The following is a 25,801-nucleotide window of genomic DNA, read 5'->3' as shown; positions in this document are numbered from 1 at the left end:
CAATTATGGGTATCCCATACCTTGTTTCCATATCAAACGTGGAATATTAGTAAAATTAATTAACATGAAAAATATACATAATTAATTTATCAATATCTAAAATTGGTGAATGTTGCATACTCATTTCTGAGTAATTTACCTTTGAACCATGGTCTCCAATCATTGGAGTTTTTTAACATAAAGTGTCTTGAAACTTTATGTGAGTCACTGAGTGGCTTGATATATATTTCAGTGCAGATATCTAGCTTCTACTTCTTTTAAAAACAGCGACAAAAAGACTCAAGTCAACATCATTGGAGGTTTTATTATGTTATATTTTCCATTTGTAAACTCAGTTAAAATGTCAAAATATATCTATAACTTTTGAAGCTATTGATACATTTTAATTTTGTTTTAATTTATAAAATGGCAAATATAACAAAACAACGCTCTTCGGTCTTCACCTGAGCACTCGTACATATAGAATAAAAGTATATTAGATTCTTGAAAAAATAAGTATGACATTTATAAAATATAGGTGTTTGCAATAATTCACTTGTTTAATATTTTCAGCTAGTCTTTTAGACCTTCCTGAAGAATTAGTGATAATGGTACTTAGTTATATTCCTGTGTCGGAGTTACTTTATACAGTCTGTAAAATATGCAGAGGTCTAAAGGATGTTGTGCGAAAAATGCAAAGCTTGTGGACTATTGTAGAATTTGACGATTCCTATACTATAGACATTGCAATGATGGAAATGATCGTGAAAAATAATCAGCTTGTATGTCTCAATCTAAGTAACCAAAATATTACTTTTGGGTCACACAGATTTACCAAATTGATGCTAAAGCTTACTCCTACTATTCAAGAATTGTATGTAGCAGAAACACCGCTAAACAATCTTGCATTTGTAATGTCCTTGCGAAATTTAACCACCCTTGATATAAGTGGGACATCAATAAATGATAACCAAGTAGTAATATTGTCACATGCTTCACAACTGAGACACCTTTATATTTCATTCACTAAGGTTACTGCTGCAACCATTGCAGATTTGTCTCGAAATTTCAAATTTCTTGTCATTTTTGATGCATGCCAAATTTATTTTATGTTTACTGATATTTGTTTGATTGTATCATCATGTGAGCAACTTAGATTTTTACATGTTTCATTCTTTTCACAGTTTGACATAGATCAAGCTGTTCAGTGTGTAAATCAACAGCTTTCAATTGAAAGACAATTGAAGCTGACTGTATTTTAAGTTACATATTGTCGCATATATAGGGTATGAACTTTAAGTTTATATATGTACAGTGTATAGACATATTTTGACAACAAATAAGTAAAACTACGCCACTACTCGGTTCAAGTAGAAAAATATGTTTTTTATGACGTTTTTAGACACATATCTTCTTGCACCAGTTGATACAAGTTTATCTTTTAAAACGTATCAACCCTATGTTCTTACTTCAAATCCTAGCATTTAGTGCTGGTCGTTTTGTCCTAAAACTGCAAATACAGATACTTGAATGGTTCAAACAATATTTTTATGTTTACCAAAATACTAAAATCATATGATATGAATCAAATATCATTTTTTGCATTTATATTGTTTTTTAATTGTCGAAGTTCAAATTATTTGAAAATATTTTTATATGGGTATTTATCTGTGGTCACTACGATAAAGATATATATGTGTATAGTGCATATATCTTAAATGTGTTGCATCAAATTTGGAGAGAGGAAATCTCTTATTTTTTAATTTTATTAACAAAAATGCATTGTTTGAAAGAATTCACGGCAATTTTTGAAAGCGTGAAATAAATTATGAAAGTGCTGCTCAGAGTAGGATTGGGAATGATAATCTAAAATTCAGATTTTCAAGATATTGTTTCTCCTTTACTAGTTACAACTGCATTTACTGGTAGTATTAAACTTCAGGGATTTTTTCTATATGTTTGTAAGATGTATGTAGATATGTTTGCTGAATTTGTAAATAAACCAAAAAGGTAACTTCCATGTTCGTTGGCTCATATTTTGTTTTCTGCAAAAAAAGTTGTGAATTTGCGAGATCTGCAACATATTCAGAAAATAGTAATGTAGAAGGAACTGATAAATTAACAAGGTCATAACGAAAGTATTTAAGTACGTGCAGTTGCGTCAACAAAAAGTCATCATGAAATGTACAATACAATATGAACCCCTAATTTAAATAGAATGAAAAGTTGAACTTAAAACTGGCTTTATTCTCAATCTGTGACCTCCAACATGCTTGCCTCATTATAAGCATGTTTTAGTTACGATTTTGCTTTTGAAGTATATAACCGTTTACTTTTTTTTTCAGAACATATTATAAAATGGCTGACACTGTAAATCCTTTGCGTTACCCAGGTGACACTGCTTCAACGGATGAGTTAGTTGCTTATTATTTTACTTCTTCATATACGGCTAAAGAAATAGCTGGATTTTTACTTTTCGTTCATAATAAATTTGTTAGTGTTAAGACAGTCTACAGAATGATGAAAAGACTTCGACTGAGAAGATATGGTGCAGAGAGTCCATTGATTAATATCGTTCAAAAGATAATTCAACTGCACAAACAAGGATACTCTAATATTGGATATAGAGCAATGTGGAAAATACTTAATTCTTGCTGTGGCATCAATGCTACTCAGGAAACGGTGAGAATTGCACTGAAAGCTATACATTATGATGGTGTAGTTGCAAGATCTCGACGTCGACTTGTGCGAAGAAGATATTGTAATCTAGGACCAAATTTTTGTATTCACATAGATGGATATGATAAACTCAAACCCTTTGGAATATCAGTGCATGGAGCAATCGATGGCTTATCTCGAAAAATTATTTGGCTAACTGCAAGTCATACGAATAAAAACCCACGTAATGTGCGCTTAATTTTGTAGAATTCCTTAGACAATCCAAGCGTGTTCCACGATTGGTTCGGTCAGATGCTGGTACGGAGAACGTTATTATAAGGTCGATACAAATAGCGTTACGTGCAGTTCACAATGATAACATGTCAGGGTACAGAAGTTTTTCTGAGGGGCGATCAACTGGGAATCAAAGGATTGAGATGCTGTGGAGTTTTCTGTGTCCTTACTTCACCACATTCTGGAGAAATATGTTTAAAGACATGATAGATAACGGAGAGCTCAATAACACAAATCCAGTTCATCTAGAGTGTGTACGTTTTTGTTTCCTGCCAGTTATACAACAACATTTAGATATTTTCAAAAATATGTGGAATAGTCATAGAATTCGGTCACAACGTCAAGTTGATCAAAACTATGGCGTCCCGGATGTTATGTACAACCAGCCACTACTTTATGACGCTGTCGACTATTCCTATGACATACCATGTGACGAAAGTATCTTTGATGACATTACTAGGCTCTACACCAAACCAATGCTGCCCAGAGGCTGTTCAGAAGAGTTCTGTCAATTCATCCAGCAAATTACAAATGTGAATCTGGATGATTTCAACGTCGTGGACACACCACAGGAAGCAAAAACACTATTTTGTATGCTTACTTCTGTTCTCCCTTGAGATACGAATCATAAACCTTTACTATTTTGAAAAAAAAGTGTTTATGAAAGCTGTGTTTTGCTAGGTTTTTGATTATTGATTTTAGTTTATTTCTCATCAACGTGTGAAAATGTTCGAGATATATATGAATTCATGGGTATCGACTTTTATTATTCTATCAGAAATCAGTTTATTTTGGAAAATTGTTAACCAACCCACATTTCTGTTTTCAATAGTGAAGAATTAAGTAAACTTATATTATCGTTATGAAAATTATTTGTTATTTGCCGCTGTAAGTAAAACAGCAATCAATTTAACAAAGACATATAAATATATAACAAAACAGTTATCGTTATGCCACAGACCGTGATGACGACAGCCTAATACATTCCATAATGTACAAATTGTTATATAATTAAACAATATACTAGGTGTCTAAATCGCTCATTCGATGAATCTCTGTTATTGGGCTGTGAAATTGAGGCCAAGATAAGGTCACACTTTAACGATTTCCGGTAATCTAACTTTACTCATAGGAGCCTGAATCGCTAACCTGGTTTTAATAGCTATATATATATATATATATATATATATATATATATATCAATTTGCAGGAATTGACCGAAAAGCAACAAGAGTGGACACACTTATATTTCTCGCCTGTTCTAATATTCTCATTTTAATTTATGTTGATAATACAAAAAAGATTTTTTTCTTCAAGCATTACTTTAAATTAACATGTAAGTGATAAATGTAATGCATTAAAGTCGAACTAAACCCTTTCACACAGACATGTAGGCTTTACAATCATTCCTAACATCGAATTCCGTTAGCATATTGCTAAAATTTTCTCAGAAACAAACCTCATAGAAAAAAATGAACCATGAAATGATGTCAAGGTAAAATGACACATGCCGGACAGATTGGTACACCCTACAATTATTAAATACGCCATACATAGTTTGACTATCCTAAAGTATCTGAAAAACAGACCAATTCAAAGAAATCCAACATTGGCATATGAACCATGAACGTAAGGTAAAAGTTCGACGAAACAAAAATATTAATTTTAAATTACCCATTTAGGTTGCAAAATCCCGGCAATTTTCCCAGGAGTAACGAGAGTTATTGCCTGTTTTATATATACTAACAGCATTACATTTTTATCCTATTAAGTATGCAAAAACAGCGTTAAAAATACACAATTCCAATACTTGAAATTCAGCTGATTGGTTGATCTGTCGTGATCCCAAAGATTCACAAAGATACATATAAATACATTTCCTCCGCTGAAATGTAACTCCTCAGTGAAGCTATTGTAAAGGTAATATATTAATGTTGACGTAATCTTCAATATCAAATGACGCTGAAACTGTATACCAAGAGAAGAGAAGACAATGAAATGGTTAAAAAAAACATGAATGAGACTTCGTAGACTTGAACCATTGTGCACCTCTTATTGGATCTGCTTATCCTTCCGGAGCACCTGAGATCACCCCCAGTTTTTGGTGGGGTTCGTGTGTCTTAATCTTTTTTTTTCTATGTTGTGTTAAGTGTTGTTTGTCTGTTTGTCTGTGTCTGCTTCTTTTTTAACCATGGCTTTGTCAGTTTTTTTTTTTTTTTTAATTAATTATGAGATTCAACGTCCCTTTGGTATCTTTTGCCACTCTTTTTCTTATTTCGTTTTAGTTCAATATAATTTTTGGGATTTCTATTTAAAAAACATGGACTTTGCCATTGCCTAAAAATGAGGGTACCAATGTTGTATCCGCAACTTCTCCTGAACCACTTAATATTATTTGATAAAACTTTCTCAGATTCTTCATGATGTAATGCTATTGAGCACCTCCTATTTTGTTTTTGCTCAAAATAATTTTTGGGTTTTCCCCTGCAAAACCATAGACTTTTCAATTGTCCAAAAAACAATCAATACCCAGGGATTCTTACATAAGGTGTAATTAAGAGTAAAATTCAAATCGGAAAGTCCCTAATCAAATAGCAAAATAATAAGCTAAAACACATTAAATGAATGGATACCACCTGTCATATTCCTGAATTGGTACAGGCATTTTCTTATGTAGAAAATGGTGTGAACTAAACCTGGTTTTATAGCTTGCTTAACCTCCCACTTGTATGACAGTCGCATGAAATTACATTATATTGATAACGATGTGTGATCAAAACAAACAGAGATAAAAGAAAAAAATGTCCAAAATAGGGGTACAGCAGTCATTATTGTGTTATAATCTTAATCACTATAAAAACAAACAACTATGTCATCAAAGAAGCGGGAAAAGACATACAGACACAGCACACCAGCAAAAAAGACAAGCATACAAATTTCACCAAAGCACAACAACACTATATGACGGGATGTATAAGTACCGAGCCACGTCAAATGGCCATTATCAAAAATTAACTAAACAGTGAAGGTAACAATACACAGTTAGAAGATTAGTTTCGCATTTTGGCCATGTGTAAGCATAAAAGATTTTGTACAATAAAATTGAATTTAGATAGTTGAAGAATAATATAGCCTTCCAATATAAAAAAGAATATATGGTGTAATTGCCAATGAGACAACTCTTCACAAGAGACCAAATGACACAGAAATTAACAACTATTTGTCACCGTACGGCCTTCAACAATGAGCAAATCCCATACATCATAGTCAGCTATAAACGGTCCTGGAATGACAAATGTAAAAAATTCAAACGAGAAAACTAACGACCTACAAATAAATGTACAAGAAACATATATGTAACACAGCAACCAACGACAACCACTGAATTACAGGCTCCTGACTTAAGACAGGAACATACATACATAATGTGGCGGCGTTAAATATGTTAGCGGGATCCAAACCCTCTCCCGAACCTGGGACAGTGGTGTAACAGTACAAATAAAAATCAGTTGACAAAGGCTTAACTCGTCAGATGGATACACATAGAAAAAACAAAAAAAGAGTGATAGTGGCTGGGCACTTATACATCCCAAAAACAAAAAGGCCATTAGTAAAGATCTGAGAGTACTCACAGTAACTGACAGTAGGTTTATATGTCTAGAATGTTTTAGCATGTTTTATATGCTATTTTGATTTTCACATCCGTACCGCCCATAGGTCCGGAAATTACTGTAGTATTTTTCAACAAAAATTTGACCCTCGATCTTTTCAATTCAATTTTATGTAAAAACGGGGAAAAAGGTATAGTTTTTTTTTACACGTCTATAAATAAATGTCTATAGTTTCAGGAAAGGTATCACTAAATAATGGATTGAAATTCAACTTTGAACCACACTTTGGAGACTTTTTCATCCCCTTTTTGCAATATTTTGTATTAAATAGATGTAGATTGTTGCCATAGTATCACCAAAAAGAGATTACATTTCACCATTATAACTATGCATAAGAATAATAGTTACGCTAGGTCATCCAACAGAAACGGTTGAAAATGTATATCTAAGCGAAAAAAGTACATTATTTCACGAACGTTACATATAGTTGATACAGGGTAAACAGAATAAAAGTGATCTTTTTGCAATATTCGTGCATAAAACATTTTAAAAAACATTGTTATCATTGTTTCAAACTGCAAAGAAAAAAATGTAAAAATTAGAAAACTTTGAAATCTGCTATCCGCTTACAATTGCATTGGGTTACATCTGGTCACCTTATACACATATATATATATATATATATAAACAAGTCTAAATTGAAAACAACGTTCAAACCTATGATTGCGTTGGATAAAAACCGCAATTTTTATACGTGTGCATGTAAAACAATTTCTTGGTAGAGGGGTCTAAATACAGCACAAACAACATTTTCCAAAAGACCAAAAAAGTGAGAAAGAATATTTTAACAAAACGCATTTGACTAGCAGGTCGAACAACTGATGTTCTTAAACTCTGCTGACTGCCATTGGCGATTTCCAAATAAACGGATCACCAGGTGTTACAAAATGGATCTTATTATTAATTTATTATCAAACAGAAAACAACAAACTTGCGGAAAAGATGGTATACCGCAAACATAAGGTGCAAAAATTTGTACACCATATCCGGATTTCGACAATTGATGTCTCTTCAGTGATGTTAGGAATCGAAACGGTATTTGGAAGGCCATAAAACTTACCTCAATTTAGGATAGACTCTTGAATTTTGAAAGAGTCAAAATAGGATGAACGGATCATATAAACCCGAAGGCAAATATAATACAAGCCCAAACGAAAAAATATAAACAAGTCTAAATTGAAAACAACGTTCAAACCTATTTATATATATATATACTTTGGTAATCTGTGGTCACCTTACACATATATAGACTTTAGTTAAATCTGGTCATCTAACACAGCTATAGTTTGGGGATAACTCTCGTCAAATTATACAGATATATACCTGGGTTATCTCTAATCACCGTACACAGATATACTCATGGTAACATCTGGTCACCTTACACTGATAAAAGACATGGGTTACGTTTGGTCACCTTACACAGATAAACACATGATAACACCTCACAGAGATATAGTCTTGGGTTACCTCTGTTTACTGCACACAGATATAGACATGGGTAACATCTGGTCACCTTACAGTAATATAGACTTGGGTTATCTCTGTAACCTTACACATAGATAGTCCTGGGTTATCTCTGGTCACAAAACACATATATAGTCTTGCTTTACCTCTGGTCACCTTACAAATATATATAGTCTTGGGTTACCTCTTGTCACCGTACACATATATAGACTTGGGTTATCTCTTGTCACCATACACATATATCAGTCTTAGATGACCTGTGGTCATCTTACACATATATAGACTTGGGTTACCTCTGGTTACAGATATAAGTTTTGAGTGACCTTTGCTCACCGTACACATATATCAGTCTTTGGTGACCAGTGGTCACCTAAGACAAATATAGTCTTGGGTTACCTCTGGTCAGCGTACCAAGATGACCAGAGGTCACTCAGTTTATATATGTGTAAGGTACATATGAACGGTGACTAGACGTTACCTAGTATTTATCTGTGTCTGTATCGAGATCTATGTAAGGTGACCATAGGCAACCCCATTCTATATCAGTGTAAGGTGACCAGATGTAACCAGTCTATATATGTGTTAGGTGACCAGAGGTCAACCAAGTCGATATACATGAAAGGTTACCACATGGAAACTAATGTCTATATCTGGGTAATGTGGCCGGATACACCACAAGTCTATATCTAAAACTGTGTAAGGTGACCAAAGACAACCCCCCAGTCTATTTCTGTTTCAGTGAGAGACCAATAGATTTTTAGGTGGCGGTAGGTTCGGATGAAATTTGAAAAAAGTCGGGACATGATTTTTGAGTTAAAAAAAGGCAGGATGAGCAACTAAGTAAAAAAGGTTTAACTTATTAAAAAGGCAGGACCATTATAGTTTAAATAAAAAAGGCAGGACAAGAAGAAAAGAAGATAGCAACTAAACAAATGCAGGACAAAATGTTTCATCCTAGCACACCCAAACCCACCCCACGGCCCCACCGCCCTGAAAATCAAATGGTAGCTTCCCAAGGTGACAAAAGGAAACCCAAGTTTATATCTGTGTAAGGTGACCACAGGTAACCTAAGTATATATCTGTATTGAGTAACCAGGGTTTATCTTATTTTATATATGTATCACTTAACCAGATTTTGATAAGATGTTTTGATATAAGACCAGACATAACAATATATCGTCTGTTTCTGTGTTCAAACCTATTTATATATATATATACTTTGGTAATCTGTGGTCACCTTACACATATATAGACTTTAGTTAAATCTGGTCATCTAACACAGCTATAGTTTGGGGATAACTCTCGTCAAATTATACAGATATATACCTGGGTTATCTCTAATCACCGTACACAGATATACTCATGGTAACATCTGGTCACCTTACACTGATAAAAGACATGGGTTACGTTTGGTCACCTTACACAGATAAACACATGATAACACCTCACAGAGATATAGTCTTGGGTTACCTCTGTTTACTGCACACAGATATAGACATGGGTAACATCTGGTCACCTTACAGTAATATAGACTTGGGTTATCTCTGTAACCTTACACATAGATAGTCCTGGGTTATCTCTGGTCACAAAACACATATATAGTCTTGCTTTACCTCTGGTCACCTTACAAATATATATAGTCTTGGGTTACCTCTTGTCACCGTACACATATATAGACTTGGGTTATCTCTTGTCACCATACACATATATCAGTCTTAGATGACCTGTGGTCATCTTACACATATATAGACTTGGGTTACCTCTGGTTACAGATATAAGTTTTGAGTGACCTTTGCTCACCGTACACATATATCAGTCTTTGGTGACCAGTGGTCACCTAAGACAAATATAGTCTTGGGTTACCTCTGGTCAGCGTACCAAGATGACCAGAGGTCACTCAGTTTATATATGTGTAAGGTACATATGAACGGTGACTAGACGTTACCTAGTATTTATCTGTGTCTGTATCGAGATCTATGTAAGGTGACCATAGGCAACCCCATTCTATATCAGTGTAAGGTGACCAGATGTAACCAGTCTATATATGTGTTAGGTGACCAGAGGTCAACCAAGTCGATATACATGAAAGGTTACCACATGGAAACTAATGTCTATATCTGGGTAATGTGGCCGGATACACCACAAGTCTATATCTAAAACTGTGTAAGGTGACCAAAGACAACCCCCCAGTCTATTTCTGTTTCAGTGAGAGACCAATAGATTTTTAGGTGGCGGTAGGTTCGGATGAAATTTGAAAAAAGTCGGGACATGATTTTTGAGTTAAAAAAAGGCAGGATGAGCAACTAAGTAAAAAAGGTTTAACTTATTAAAAAGGCAGGACCATTATAGTTTAAATAAAAAAGGCAGGACAAGAAGAAAAGAAGATAGCAACTAAACAAATGCAGGACAAAATGTTTCATCCTAGCACACCCAAACCCACCCCACGGCCCCACCGCCCTGAAAATCAAATGGTAGCTTCCCAAGGTGACAAAAGGAAACCCAAGTTTATATCTGTGTAAGGTGACCACAGGTAACCTAAGTATATATCTGTATTGAGTAACCAGGGTTTATCTTATTTTATATATGTATCACTTAACCAGATTTTGATAAGATGTTTTGATATAAGACCAGACATAACAATATATCGTCTGTTTCTGTGTCAGATGCCCAGATGTTGCCAGTCCCCCCTTTATTGTTAAGTTAAATGGTTGTTTTAAAATAATTTGCTGTTTATATGATGAAATTAAAGAAAATAAATATATAGCTGTGTAAGGTGGCCAGAGGTAACCATAGTCTGTATGTGTTAGTTGACGCTTTGTAATCAATACTTTGAAACATCATTTGGTTATACCTTTCTCGTATGATAAAATGGTTATCGTTTAAAGGGATATACAGACATTGACTGGTTATCTGTTATCTCCAAACACCGATTATTTTTTACATTGCCCTTGCTAATACACCGACATTGACATCGGTTACCTCTGGTCACCTTACGGCAGAATTCTATTTTTAGAACCTTAATATTACTACGCAAATAGCACTTTTTCAGAGGTGACCTGTGGGCACCTTTCAGCGTAACTATTATACACGTGTATAACTATTGGAAATCTATGGACGATGCTCTTTCCATAAATATACTTAACGATTGAATGCTTCTATTTGTAAATGCATTGGATTGTAAAATGCGTATATTTTGTATGAAGCACGCTTCCTTCTATAAAAATGTGCGCACGGTCAACGCTTTTACAACTCTATAGAACTACTAAAAAAAGCATTCAATACTTCTTATTACATTTTTTTTGCTCGGATCATGAAAGTACAATTTCTATCAGGTTCTTTCTTTTATTTATCTGTGCACTTTATTGTGGAAGCCAATAGCCTACATATACATTCATGTGGAAGGTCATGACATCATGAATGTTACATCTATACTATTAAACGAGAAGACCTCATTTTGGGTGTCGCTTCTCTTCCTTCCACAATAAATCAATCACCATGCCCCTGTGTCCTATAGGTAACATGTATAGTCGCATTTGTCATCCATTCTTATGATTATTCAGATTGAGTTATTTTGGGAGAAAAACGTCAAAAAAGGAGTCCGGATATGATTCCGTCATCAGACAGAATTTTAGTCATAGATAAGACTTCCGGTTTGAGAAACATGCACAAATACCAATCGTAACTACTCGGCCATTCTCGCTACGCAGTACAATAGCCTCGTATGCACTACGGAGAAATTCTTCTTAAATTGTTGGCCGGAATTGTAGTGATCCGCGACACAAAGAAGTTCTATCCTCCAGGTGGCGCTGTAATTTGGTTACATATCACAGAGTAATCAAGAACTTTAACTCTGCCAAATATTTTGGCGCGAAAGAAGGAGCAAAGTAAATAAGTAATGGTAAAAAATTTGTACCATTCCAGTCGAAAAAATATAAAATTCAATCGGATCGGAAAATTTTCCGGACAGGAGCAAGTTAAATCAGTAGTGGTAAAAAAAATGTACCAGTCCAGTCGAAAAAATATAATTTTGAATCGAATCGGAAAATTTTCCGGACAATGATTCCTCCGCCTAATGCGTACGAGGTTATTTCTTCGTGCAACCAGAAAGGCCGAGTTGTTCCGATTGGCACAAATACAACCAATCGTATGATGGATAACAAAAATGAAAAATAAATAAGACAATCAGAGCGTTTTCAATATCATGGTGTTTAATTCGCAAGAACCACAACTATTATACCTCCTTAAAGAGGACAATTATTTTCGCCTTTATCTACATGTAAACTACGATTATACTACTTCTATATCATTGTATATATACTCTCTGTATTCTGCCTACTGTTTTCTTTGAAATGTTAACGTTTACTATCTAAGTGGTCATACCAGTGGCATATATATTGACATAAGTAAAACATGTGACACAAGTACAACCAATCGTATGATAGATAACAAAAATGAAAAATAAATAAGCCATTCAGAGCGTTCTCCATATCATGGTGTTTAGATCGCAAGAATCACAACTATTATACCTCCTTAGAGAGGACAATTATTTTTCGCGTTTCATATCATGGTGTTTAGATCGCAAGAACCACAATTATTATACCTCCTTAAAGAGGAGAATTATTTTCGGCGTTTATCTACATGTAAACTACGATTATACTACTTTAATATATAGAGACTCTCTGTATTCTGTCAGGGACTTTCTATGTTATTATAGAACGTCCCTGATTCTGTCTACTGTTTTCTTTGAAATGTTTACTATTTAAGTCATAGATAAAACTTCCGGTTTGAAACATGCACAAATACAACCAATCGTATGATGGATAACAAAAATGAAAAATAAATAAGACAATCAGAGCGTTTTCAATATCATGGTGTTTAGATCGCAAGAACCACAACTATTATACCTCCTTATAGAGGACAATTATTTTTCGCCTTTATCTACATGTAAACTACGATTATACTACTTCTATATCATTGTATATATACTCTCTGTATTCTGTCTACTGTTTTCTTTGAAATGTTAACGTTTACTATCTAAGTGGTCATACCAGTGGCATATATATTAAAATAAGTAAAACATGTGACACAAGTACAACCAATCGTATGATAGATAACAAAAATGAAAAATAAATAAGCCATTCAGAGCGTTCTCCATATCATGGTGTTTAGATCGCAAGAATCACAACTATTATACCTCCTTAGATAGGACAATTATTTTTCGCGTTTCATATCATGGTGTTTAGATCGCAAGAACCACAATTATTATACCTCCTTAAAGAGGATAATTATTTTCAGCGTTTATCTACATGTACACTACGATTATACTACTTTAATGTATTCTGTCAGGGACTTTCTATGTTAGTATAGAACGTCCCTGATTCTGTCTACTGTTTTCTTTGAAATGTTTACTATTTAAGGGGTCATACCACTTGCATATATATTAATAAGTAAAAAATACTCAACTTCATCTAAAACTACCTCGACCAAAAACTTTAACCTGAGGCGGGACAGACGGACGGACGGTACGACGACCGAACGAACGGATGCACAGACTAGAAAGCATAACGCCCATAAATGGGGCATAACAATTTATGGTTGAAAGGGAAAATAGTGATTTGATAGAGATTATAGGGAGGCAGGACCTTTTTGGGGGCGTCGGGATCGGGTGTTTTTAAGCTCGGGATATGGGGATTGATCCTTACGGAATCCGGGAATATAGTTTTCGATTTCGGGATTTCGGGATATGAATTTCTTTAAATTCTGCATCTCGGGATTTCATGATTTTAAGCCAGGGATTTCGGGACCAGGACCACTCCGACCACCCCTCAAGTAAGCCTAAGTCGGTCTTAGTCATTTTTACATGATTCATATTCTACCATTGGTATGTTATTAAGGCTCTCAAAAGAAAAGGCACTGATGGATTGTCCTAGAAGCATATTTTATTTGACTAATAATGGTCTTTATATAAGCATTTACATTTATTTCATGTTTGAAACGGTGCAGATTTTTAATTTGATTTGACTTTTACTAAAAGAAGCATTTTAGCAAAGGAGAAGAATAATTGTGGTCTGAGGCCAGAAACACAAAAATAATTCAATTTAACAGAAAGGAAACAAATATCGGACATTGGAAAAAGGGAGAGGGCTTTTGATATCTTTTATGAAATTCTCCATACATAATATCTTTTACAAAAAAATCATCCTACAACAGTTCACAAGCTGTATATGCCCGCGATTTCGCGGGTGTGTTCTAGTCATTTTGAAATGAAGGTTAATTTCAGAATAATTATAAAAAAAGAAGATTTTGGTGTAATTTCCAATGAGACAACTCTTCACAAGAGACCAAAATGACACAGAAATTAACAACTATAGGTCACCGTACGGCCTTCAACCATGAGCAAGCCCATACCGCATAGCCTGTCAGCTATAAAAACACGAGATTGCTGTTTGCTGATCAAATTAACGTATTACAATGAAATACTAGAACACACCCGCGACTTCGCGGGCATTCTATCACATGAATAATTTTAGCGCATATCTGTGTATTATGAACATTAATATTACTATAAATATAAAGTGTATTTGCTTTTTACTTTCAATTCTCAGTTTACTAATCGATCTACGGCGGTCATTGATACATTTCACAGACCCTGTCTATTTAATTAACTCTGTGACCGCCGTGGAAATAATATCAGATAGAAAATACACTTTATTCGTAGTATATACATGTATGTTCAAAGTATACTCCCTGGAGGTAACCGTAGCCAGTGCCTATTCCATAACGGTCAACCATCTCGTGATGGCGTCCGTAAAACTTACGAAGAGATGACCTCAACTTCACCACTTGGAACCCTTGATTTAATAGTTTCCTTGTTAGCAGCAACCCTCTATCAAGAAAATCATGATAGGAAACACCAGCCCTGGACTAGCGTATCAACTGGGAGATATATACTCCGTACGCAGGTGCTGCTGGAATGTTGCTACATAGAAATGGAAAGTTCACAATTGGAAAGCTGAAATCATCTCTTTTATCGTAAAGTTTTGTTTTCAACCGACCCTCATTGTTAATTTCTAGATGTAAGTCAAGATATGAGGCAGACTTTACTGTATCTGTTGTATCCTTTATCTCAAGTTCAATGGGATAGATGCGTCCAACATAGTCACCAAATTTTGAATTATTTAGTGAGAGAACATCATCTATATAGCGGAAAGTAAAGTTGAAGGATACAGCTAACTTCTTTTCTTTCTTCTTAATGTGCGGCTGCATGACTATAAGGCGATGTGTGACATCTTTAAATGACCTTTGTGTAACCTTAACCTTCTACATCATGGTCAAATAATAACCTCTTAATAAAGTAATATATAGAGACGTTATGTTTTAGTCATCTAAATAAGTGTTCTCTAGTTGTAGTAAATATTTATCACTTCCTGAAAGTTGACGTTTACGGATTAATAACTCCTACAAGGGTTATCATAGAACCGGGCCCAAATAAAGATTGTAAAGCTTAAAAAGAAAGGTCTCCTCAATTTTCCTTTATATGCAATTGTTTGAGATTTTTGCAAATAACTCGAGTTTCCCACCTATTTTGGGGAAAATAAGGATCTCAGAATTTACTGTTTGTCACTTGCTTAACCACAATATTTTCAATATTTTCTCAGAATCTTTTATAAAGAAAATACCATACCCCTGTCCCCCCCTTAAAGTAAGATGGTCGGTCTTTTAATACATTGTTACTTGGATGGTGAATTGTCTCAATGGCACTCATACCACATCTTCTTTTTATGAAAAAAGGTCAAGGATTAATGACACATGTCAGACTGATGTGAACTAGTGGAGCATCTGTATACCAAATATTAAAGACCATGCCTCATACTTCACGAGATATGGACCTTAGCAATAAAATTAGATGCAACAGTTATACCACCATCGTCAGTAAAACAGTCCTATGTATTGTAGGCGAGACATAAACCATTGTACTATCAACTGAATGGGGACTTTAGTTTAATTCAGTATTAATACCCTGTCAAGTGAAAGAAATACATACATATTAAATAAAATTACACAAATAATATCTTTATTATCGTGGTCTCAAAACAATAAAATAAATGACAATTTCTCCTTGCACTAAGGGGAGTTTTTCTTTTAAAAACTCAAAAAAGTCAAAGCATTAACAGAGAACAATATAAAATATTGCAAAAATGTCTTTCAATACATGAATAAACTTCTAATTTAAAAAAGAAACCAGAAATGATCCCCTAAACATTTTAAAACATTTTTTCATTCAGAGACTGCTTGAGGAGCAATAACATTAACTTACAAATAGAAACTTGACATGCATATTGGTAGATATCAAAACCTAGTGTACAATTGTTTTAGATTTTAATTTTATATATACCAACTGTCAATCTAATTGTCTTATGCTCATCAGGAACAAAACATTCATTAAACCAAAATGTGTGGTTGTTATGATACACAGCTTTAAATAAATTTTTGATAACTGTTCAGACATTTTATTGGGTCTTACAAGTTCAAACTAATATTTGAAACATAACCATGTGTGAAATATAGATAAGGATGGTTTAATATTGGTAAATAGCATTATGCTATCTAATAATTATGCAAAATATAATGTATTAGTTTAAAAAGTTATGTGAAAAAAGTCCAAAATCGAAGAGGTACATATATAATGAATCTGATGAAAAATGAAATTTAGATGAAAGTGACATGTCAAAATAAACGGTCAGTGAATATGTTGTGCAAATGAATTAGTTAAATATCATTAATATTCTTAAAACAACTAATAACAAGAGGCTCTCAAGAGCCTGTATCGCTCACCTGTAAATTTTGGCTTAAATCTTTCATCAATGATTATTTTTGAATTTCAATATATATCAATGAGTGCTTAAAATTGCCACATAACAGTTTGTATCTTTCATATTTTCTTCAATTTTAAGCAAAAAACTGCATTTGACCCCTATGTTTTATTTTTAGCCATAGCGGCCATGTTTGTAGAAAGATCAAAATTTCGGATATAATTTATAAACTAGATACTCTAAGGAACATTCATTTAAAGTTTGGAAGCATTTGGCCCAGTAGTTTCAGAGAAGATGATTTTAAAATGTTCACAAATAAGATGAACAAATTGTGTAAAATTGTCTTTAAAGGGCAACAACTCCTTAAGGGGTCAATTTACAATTTTGGTCAAATTACTTTTTTGTAGATTTTACTTTGCTGAACATTTTTGCTGTTACAGTTTATCTTTATCTTCAATAATATTCAAGATAATGACCAAAAACTGCAAAATTTCATTAAAATGACCAATTATTAAAAGTGGCAGCAACCCAACAATGGGTTGTTTGATTATTCTGAAAATTTCAGGGCTGATAGATCTGGACCTATTGAACATTTATACCCTATGACAAATTTGCTCTAAATGCTTAAGTTTTTGAGATATAAGCCAAAAACTGCATTTGCCCCCTATGTTCTATTTTTAGCCATGGCGGCCATGTTTGTTCATGGATCAAAACTTCGGATACAATTAATTAACTAGATACTCCAAGGAACATTCAATTAAAGTTGGAAGTATTTGGCCCAGTAGTTTCAGAGGAGAAGATCTTTGAAATAGTTTACAACTGACGACCACAGACAACGATGGACCACGACGGACGACGACTGACGCCAAGTGATGGCATAAGCTCACATGGCCCTTTGGGCCAGGAGAGCTAAAATACCTGACAGACAAGGACGATCTGAGTAACCAGTATTAAGGTCATCCATTGATGTTTATGAATAAAAAAGTACCCAATAGGGTGATGTAAGAAAATTGCTATCATGACATTGGCTTAATATTGATATTGCATTTAATTTGAAGATAAACCAAAAATATGAAAAAGTGGATGGAACAAAAATGGTACTTTTATATGCCAAATCAATATGTGTGTGTGTGAGCAAGCACACAATGCAAAATACTTTTACTTTGAGATGAGATTCCATATATTTTCTTCTGTAAAAAAGTGTCAATACATAATGGCATTATCTTTTAAAAATAAATTACAATCAATAGAGGTTTTTTTTTACCAAAATACTTAATAAAATTTAATTGGATGGCATAATGTTTGCAGCATACAGCACTTTCTGTAATTTCAGATATTCAATCTTACTGAAAAGGGCAACAATCTCTGACACTTACTTAATTTCAATCTTTGAAATATATTTGCTAAAGAAAAGAAAAATATCTGAAAGCATTCAATATAATATAGCTAATATATAGCTTTAATATAGTATCAAAGTAACTATTGTAATACAACAAAACAATTTAAAAACAAAAATGTGTGTTCATATTTCAGCTGTGGAAGACATTTATTGCCTTTCTGTACTAGGAAGGATGAGTTAGCCAATGTTTTCTTACTAAAAATCACCAAAAAAAAAATTAAGGAATGACTGCAATATTTTTTCTGTCTATGAAGATATAATATCAAAAAAGTTGTGCACACTGAATAATCCATGTAGCGGGTTATTTAAAAGTGTGCACCACATTTTTTAGGTTATTTCGAATAGATGGAAAAAATATAACAGTCATTGCTTATTTATAATCTAAATTCCTTTTAAAAGGAGTAAATCATTATAAATGTTGATGACATCCAGATCACTATGATGACAAAATTATGTCTATGAGCTGATATACAAAAATATTTTCATGTGTTTTAGGAGAATTTAAGGTTAATATATAATATAGTGTGACAACAACAAATAGCAATCCCTTAATATGTGTTGACCCTGATTTTGCAGCAAAGGACACAATAACACTATCAAAAATACATAATTGTAACAGGATGCTGTTACAAGTCTCCCAAACAAAGACCCTGTAATTATAAACCCTGTGGTACTACCCCTGTAATTTTTGCCATTGCAGCTGTCCGCACTCACTTGCTAATAAAGGATTTGATGACAATGAAAATTTGAAATGATTGTGTTTTCTATAAAAAGTTTTGTGGAGATCTTGACAACATCTTATTTATTAATAAAATCAAAAAGAAATTTAAATAAAATAAGTTTTGTAAGAAAAAGCAGACAAAATATCTCAAAATAAAGTTGTGACTTTTTTTCCTGACTTTTTATCCCTGATTTTTTTGTACGTGACTTTTTTCCTGTGATTTTTTTCCTTACATTCGTTTTTTCCCAATTTCAGTGTATGCTATATAAGAATGGGTACAGTTTTTAATGGCAAAAATGGCACACTCCTACCAAATAAAATCGAAGTTACCCCCCGTGGCCCCCAAAGACAGAAATCATACTACTATATATATTATATATATATATATATATTCTCTTGTGCGCCCTCCTTCACAAAACAAAATATTCGGATATTCAATTTATATACATATGTTATTTATTTTGTTATTTTTATAGTAACTAAAATATACCTGATTATACATGTCTACTGTAGCGCATTTGATGGAACTCACAGAGGAATATTCGGTGAAAGGGGAATGAAACGATCTGTATTGACTGTCCCCAGGTACGATCATCCACATGATCCATATCATAGGGGCCGGTAACATACTGTTTGAAAAAAAAATTACACTGATATGTAATAATATACAATTATGGCCTTCATCAAAAGTTTTAATATCCAAAATTATTAAATCGAGAAAAGGGTTATTTTCCTCGAGGTCCGTAGGACCGAGGGAAAATAATCTTTTTCGAGATTTAATAATTTTGGATATTAACTTTTATAAAGGCCATAACTGTATTATTATACTGAACTGAACGTTAAGTTGTTATTTGAAAGACGTCGTGCAAATTGCCACCAAATGAGTTATTTTGCCTACGCGCTCATTCCCACACAGTTATTTTGCATACGCGCAGTTGCCCGCGGGAAATATGGGGTTATTTTGACAACGTGCATATTCCCTAACAGTTATTCTGCCTATGCGCAGTTACCCGCGGGAAAGAGGGGTTATTTGTGAAGGTTATTTTATTATAGTGGTTACTATAGTAAAGTATAATAATACGTATTATTACATATCAGTGTAAACATTTTTTTTTCAAACAGTATGTTACCGGCCCCTGTGATCCAGACATGTATATATGGCGGCACAGGCACTTGTCTCAGAAAACGAATCCTATATTATGTAGGGTTATTGTATGAATATTGGGGAATTGTCCGGAGTAGAATTTAATATTATTGCACGAGCTTGTGAGTGTACAAGGGACAATATTCCCCAATAATCATGCAATAACCCTCATATTTTTTAGCAATATAATATTTGAAAGTGAAAATTGGTTTAAACTAAGATTCTGTCGTTGATGAAGTCATTTTTGAAGATTTATTGCACGCTAACTTTTGGTTATTTTCTGTGGGAAATATTATATTGCTATGCAATAAAAAAGATATACGTACGCCAATTTAGTTGATTATATTAGGAATCACTGAAAACTGAAGCATGACTGGAGTGGGTCCCTCCATGGGCGGATCTAGTTATTTTTAAAAGGGGTTCACAACCCAGAGTAAAATGGGGGGGGGGGGGAGGTTCCAAACATAATGTCTTAATACAAATGCATTGATCGTACACAAAAGGGGGTTCCAACCCCTGGAACCCTAACCTATTCCGCCACTTCCCATTTAGGTCAGTCAGTGGGCCCCCTCTTATAAAAAGTTCGGGATCCGCCACTTCCTCTCTTAGGTCAGTCAGTGGGTCCCATCTTATAAAAAGTTCGGGATCCGCCACTGCTCTGACTTTTACCTTATATTTTAAGCATTAATTTGGTGTTATTTGGGTCTCAAATCGTAAGAAAAGAAATCTACAGTCTCGACTCTGCTTAAATTTTGTTTCTGACCTTATATAAGCTATTTGAAGATTTTTAAGAAATGAAAAGTGGGTGTTATGGGGCAAAATATTTTACCCTGTATCTAAGGAAAAAAAGGAGTCCGAACATTTGACCAAATCACAAAAACCTCACCTAAGTACATCCTTAAGGTATACAGATTTTTTTCTGAGACAAGTGCCGGTATGTGTACATTGTATGGCATGGGAACAGTTTAACAGTCAATATATATATTCCTGGTATGGCGGACCAAAACAGCTTATTTTCAATACGAAGGTAACAATACGTCATGTCAGTACTTATAGTAAAAAAAATATGGAAAATAAGGGTTGTTATTGGCTTTGAACTAGCTGTCAGTAACTGCGAGTACTCTCAGATCGGTACTAATAGTCTTTTTGTTGTTGGGATGTATAAGTGCTGAGCCACTCTGTTTTTGTTAGATGTATTTCTATCCATCTGATGTGTTAAGCCTTTTTCAACTGATTTTTATAGTTCGTTCCTATATGTTGTACTGTTACACCACTGTCCAAGGTTAGGGGGAGGGTTGGGATCCCGCTAACATATTTAACCCCGCCACATAATGTATGTATGTGCCTGTCCTAAGTCAGGAGCCTGTAATTCAGTGGTTGTCGTTTGTTGTTGTGTTACATATTTATGTTTTGTTCATTGTGTTACATTTGTCATTTAGGGCCTTTTATAGCTGACTATGCGGTATTGGTTTTGTACCGTACGCGTACGGTGACCTATAATTGGTAATTTCTGTGTCATGTTCTTTCGTTCTTATGTTGTACTGTTTCACCACTGTCCCAGGTTAGGGGGAGGGTTGGGATCCCGCTAACATGTTTAACCCCGCCACATTATGTATGTATGTGCCTGTCCCAAGTCAGGAGCCTGTAATTCAGTGGTTGTCGTTTGTTGCTGTGTTACATGTATTTGTTTTTCGTTCATTTATTTGTACATTAATTTGGCCGTTAGTTTTCTCGTTTGAATTGTTTTACATTTGTTATTTCGGGGCCTTTTACAGCTGACTATGCGGTATGGGCTTTGCTCATTGTTGAAGGCCGTACGGTTACCTATAGTTGTTAATTTCTGTGTCATTTGGTCTCTTGTTTAGAGTTGTCTCATTGGCAATTACACCAAATCTTCTTTTTTATATATATCATAGAGGGAAATTTTTGTTTACTTAATCTGAGAATGGAAATTGGGAATGTGTCAAAGAGACAACAACCTGACTAAAGAACAGAAAACAGCCGAAACACTGATAAAATTTGTCGTCTTTGTACTGTGTATTGCACATACAAAAACATTGCGGTATGGGCTTTGATCATTGTTAAAGGTCGTACGGTGACCTATTATAGTTGTTAATTTCTGTGTCATTTGGTCTCTTGTGAAGAGTTGTCTCATTGGCAATTACACCACATCTTCTTTTTTATATTAACCGAACAATAATTAATCTGCCCCGTCATTTTTTTAGTACTGCACGAGATTTTTTTTCTCACTGAACACTTCAAAGTAACAATAGTCACAAGAACAGTCATTGGAACTTTATATAGGGGGGAGGGGGTCTATATAGTTCAAATGAATTTGTGGTGTCTCAGAGTTAAAACATCAAAGGATCTTATTTTGCCGCAACTGTGAATTAAAAAAATTAGAACTCGACTGGCTCTCTTCAACGTAAATTTCGTGACACCCTATGTTAATTTATAGTCAAACCAGATTATTTTTTAAAGCGACCATTATACTTTCACAGCTGGGGAAAAAGGGTTGGGTTTTTTATGCACCAAAAACTTAATTCCCCTAACGTGTGTATACTACGGCAGACACGTGTAAAAGCCTTTTTATAGAAGTTTTTTTACAACAATAACTTAAAGATTGATTGATTGATTGATTGTTGTTTGTTTAACGCCACATGAGCACAACAAGGCTATATCGCGGCGAGATTTCATTTAATAAATTGTATCTTATCTTACCTCCATTTGCTTGAAATAAAATGCCCAAATGTGATGGCGACCTGGTCCTTCCAAAATCAAAATGAAAATGAACAGGTTAAAATCGTGCCATATTTATCTCGATTTAGCTGAAAACTTTCCCGTTGCTCGCCTTAATTTAAAACAATTTGTTGCTTTATAAAACAATATGTCGAAGAAAAAAAGGCAATTTATTATTATTGCATGATATTTTTATTGACTTATGAATTAATCTTAAAATGTTTTCTCGTTTTGATAATTTGTCGCGTTATTTAAAACGATTTATTTTTATGGCGATAAAAAACAAATCGGCTAAATGCCTTGTTAGGCATTTTGTCGAAAAAAATAAATCGCAGTAATAAGAAAAAAAAGGCAATTTATTATTATTGCATGATATTTTTATTGACTTATAAATTAATCGTAATTTTTTTTCTCGTTTTGAAAATATGTCGCGTTATTTAAGACGATTTATTTTTAAGGCGATAAAAAACAAATCGGCTTAATGCCTTGTTAGGCATTTTGTCGAAAAAAATAAATCGCAGTAATGAGAAATAAAGCAGTTTCCCGCTAAAAGTTATATCGCCTTCATGGATTATAAGTATTAAAACGAGGGTAATATACGCTTCCGTATATATCGATATGGTAAAGTTTAAGTGGTGCAAAAAGAATTACATATTTTTATGTGAAATTTATGTTTATCCTTTAGTATTAAGATAACAAAAGTCTGTGCAAAATACCGATTTGGTTCTATTATCTCACTTTTAAACAGTAATTAACTACATTTGACAATATTGTAGACTGACTCTAAACCAAAGAAAACATGGTACTACTAACACAAAGCATGCCAAGTATAAAGTGATACATAAGCATTTTAACTACCGTAATGTTCAACTCTAAGGCCGTGTTCACATTGACCTAAACTCGGTGTTGTGTAAGTGTAACTCACACGTAAACTAAACAAAATTACGTTCCCATTGATAAAACTCAATGTTTACATGTAGTGTAGATCATGTTTTGTCTACATGCAGTCGATACTCGATGTAGGCCTTGTGTAGATTAAGTGTACACAAAACTAGGCATTTAAAACATTAGTTACACCGTGCATATTTAAAGAAGAAACGATTTTTGAATAAAATTGATATTTATAACAGTTATTAATAAAAGTTCTTTACAAAAATATTTGTCTAAACTTGATAGATATTTTTTTTGAAAACAAACTTAATGTAGCTTTATTAAGCCCTTATCAAGACTCAAAGCAGCATCATGCCGGACACATAATTCATTTCAAAATTAAGGTTTTTGCCGAATCGACTTGACTTACACAGAAATATTTGCCACTGGTCTTCACTTAAATAAGAGAGCCGTGGTGGAGTGGTTAGTGCTTCGGACTGCTAACATAAAGGTTCCTGGTTCGATTCTCGTCTGGGATGAAAATTTCAGGAACTGAATTTTCGGCTCTCCCTTGACACCATTTGCGAGTATGGTCTCGAGGAAACGATGATAGTCCGTCGGAAGGGGACGATAAATGGCCGACCCGTGTTCAGAGAGAGCCATATCTCTTGCACGTTAAAGACACCCTTGTAGATTTCGAAAAAGAGCAGGCTAATGCCGCTACAAGGCAGCACTCGCACCCGCAGAGTGGAAAGGGATTAATATAAGTTGCAAAACTTGTTTCCCAATTCCACTATAAATAAATATGTTTAAACTAAACTCAAATAACGATTCACTTATAAATGCGTTACTTAAAAAGTGTGAGGTAAATGTATTGTTTGTCTAGTATCTCGGATCCGTAAAATAACACTTAAAACTAAACAAAAAAAAAAAAACGTTATCCCCTCCCTTTGCCAAATACTCCTTGGAGAAGAAATACCATTTGAAACAAACAGAAAAGATAGAAATGTAGTGATCCCTAACATATCAATCCTTCTTCTTCGTCTGTAAACACACTGCTGCAGCCTACGTTTTCTCAAGCTTAATCGAGACATCTTTAGTATCATTAAACTACTTCAAATCATCAAAATATCTTTCATAAAAAAGCAACCACTTAACTTTAAAAAGGGGGGTATTTTGTTTATTTATCTGAGTCAGAAAGTCAGAAATTTTCCCGCGCAAACGTAATATTCAGTTGGTTTTTTTTTCGATGATGGTGATCAATTTTTTTTTTCAACATTTAACACTATATTGTATGGAGAAACTCTTTATTCAGATTTTTTTTAATCATCTGTAGGACCAGATTTTTTTTATCCAATTGGGGTTCGAAATACCGCCCCCCCCCCCCCCCCCTTCCTCCCCCGATTTGAAGTCAAATGATCGTTCCCTTACTGCTAGAAAATATGTCCGAAAACTTTGCATTCGGTTCTACGTAATAAACATTTAAATGACATAGAGTTTATAAGTGTGAACAAATCTTATGTACAGGTAATTAAACAAGGTGTATTGATGTGAACAAATTCAATGTGACACCAATGGCCAGTACATTAAACAAGTTGTAAACAAGTTTACTGTACATGGAGTTTGATGTGAACACGGCCTAAGTATCAACAGTGTTTAACATAACAAAAAAATAGTTGTTATAAAGGGCATAATTCACAGTACATTATTTGAATAGGCCTGTAGAAAATCATAAATTGTATAGTTTAATAGGGCAGAAGTGAAGTATTCTTTTATTATATATCTTTCTCGTTAGTTCTGATCTTGGTTGAGTTCTTTACATCATTCAAAGCCAATTATAATGTCTTATTATGGCTATGATTATGATAAGCAGGAAATCTATTCAATTCTTAGCTTTGAAAATGAGAGAATTTTTTAGAAGAATATTTCCTGTCGAATTATTTTGATTGAAAATAAATATGACAATCATACAAGACGTTTAATTGATTATTTGTTCACTTTTCATAGCGTAATTAAACAGAAATATGCAATATGACACACCTCGAGTG

Source organism: Mytilus galloprovincialis, chromosome 7 (genome assembly GCF_965363235.1).
Source record: "Mytilus galloprovincialis chromosome 7, xbMytGall1.hap1.1, whole genome shotgun sequence".
Classification (NCBI taxonomy): domain Eukaryota; kingdom Metazoa; phylum Mollusca; class Bivalvia; order Mytilida; family Mytilidae; genus Mytilus; species Mytilus galloprovincialis.
The sequence above is the reverse complement of the archived record's forward strand: the minus strand, read 5'-3'. Positions refer to the sequence as shown.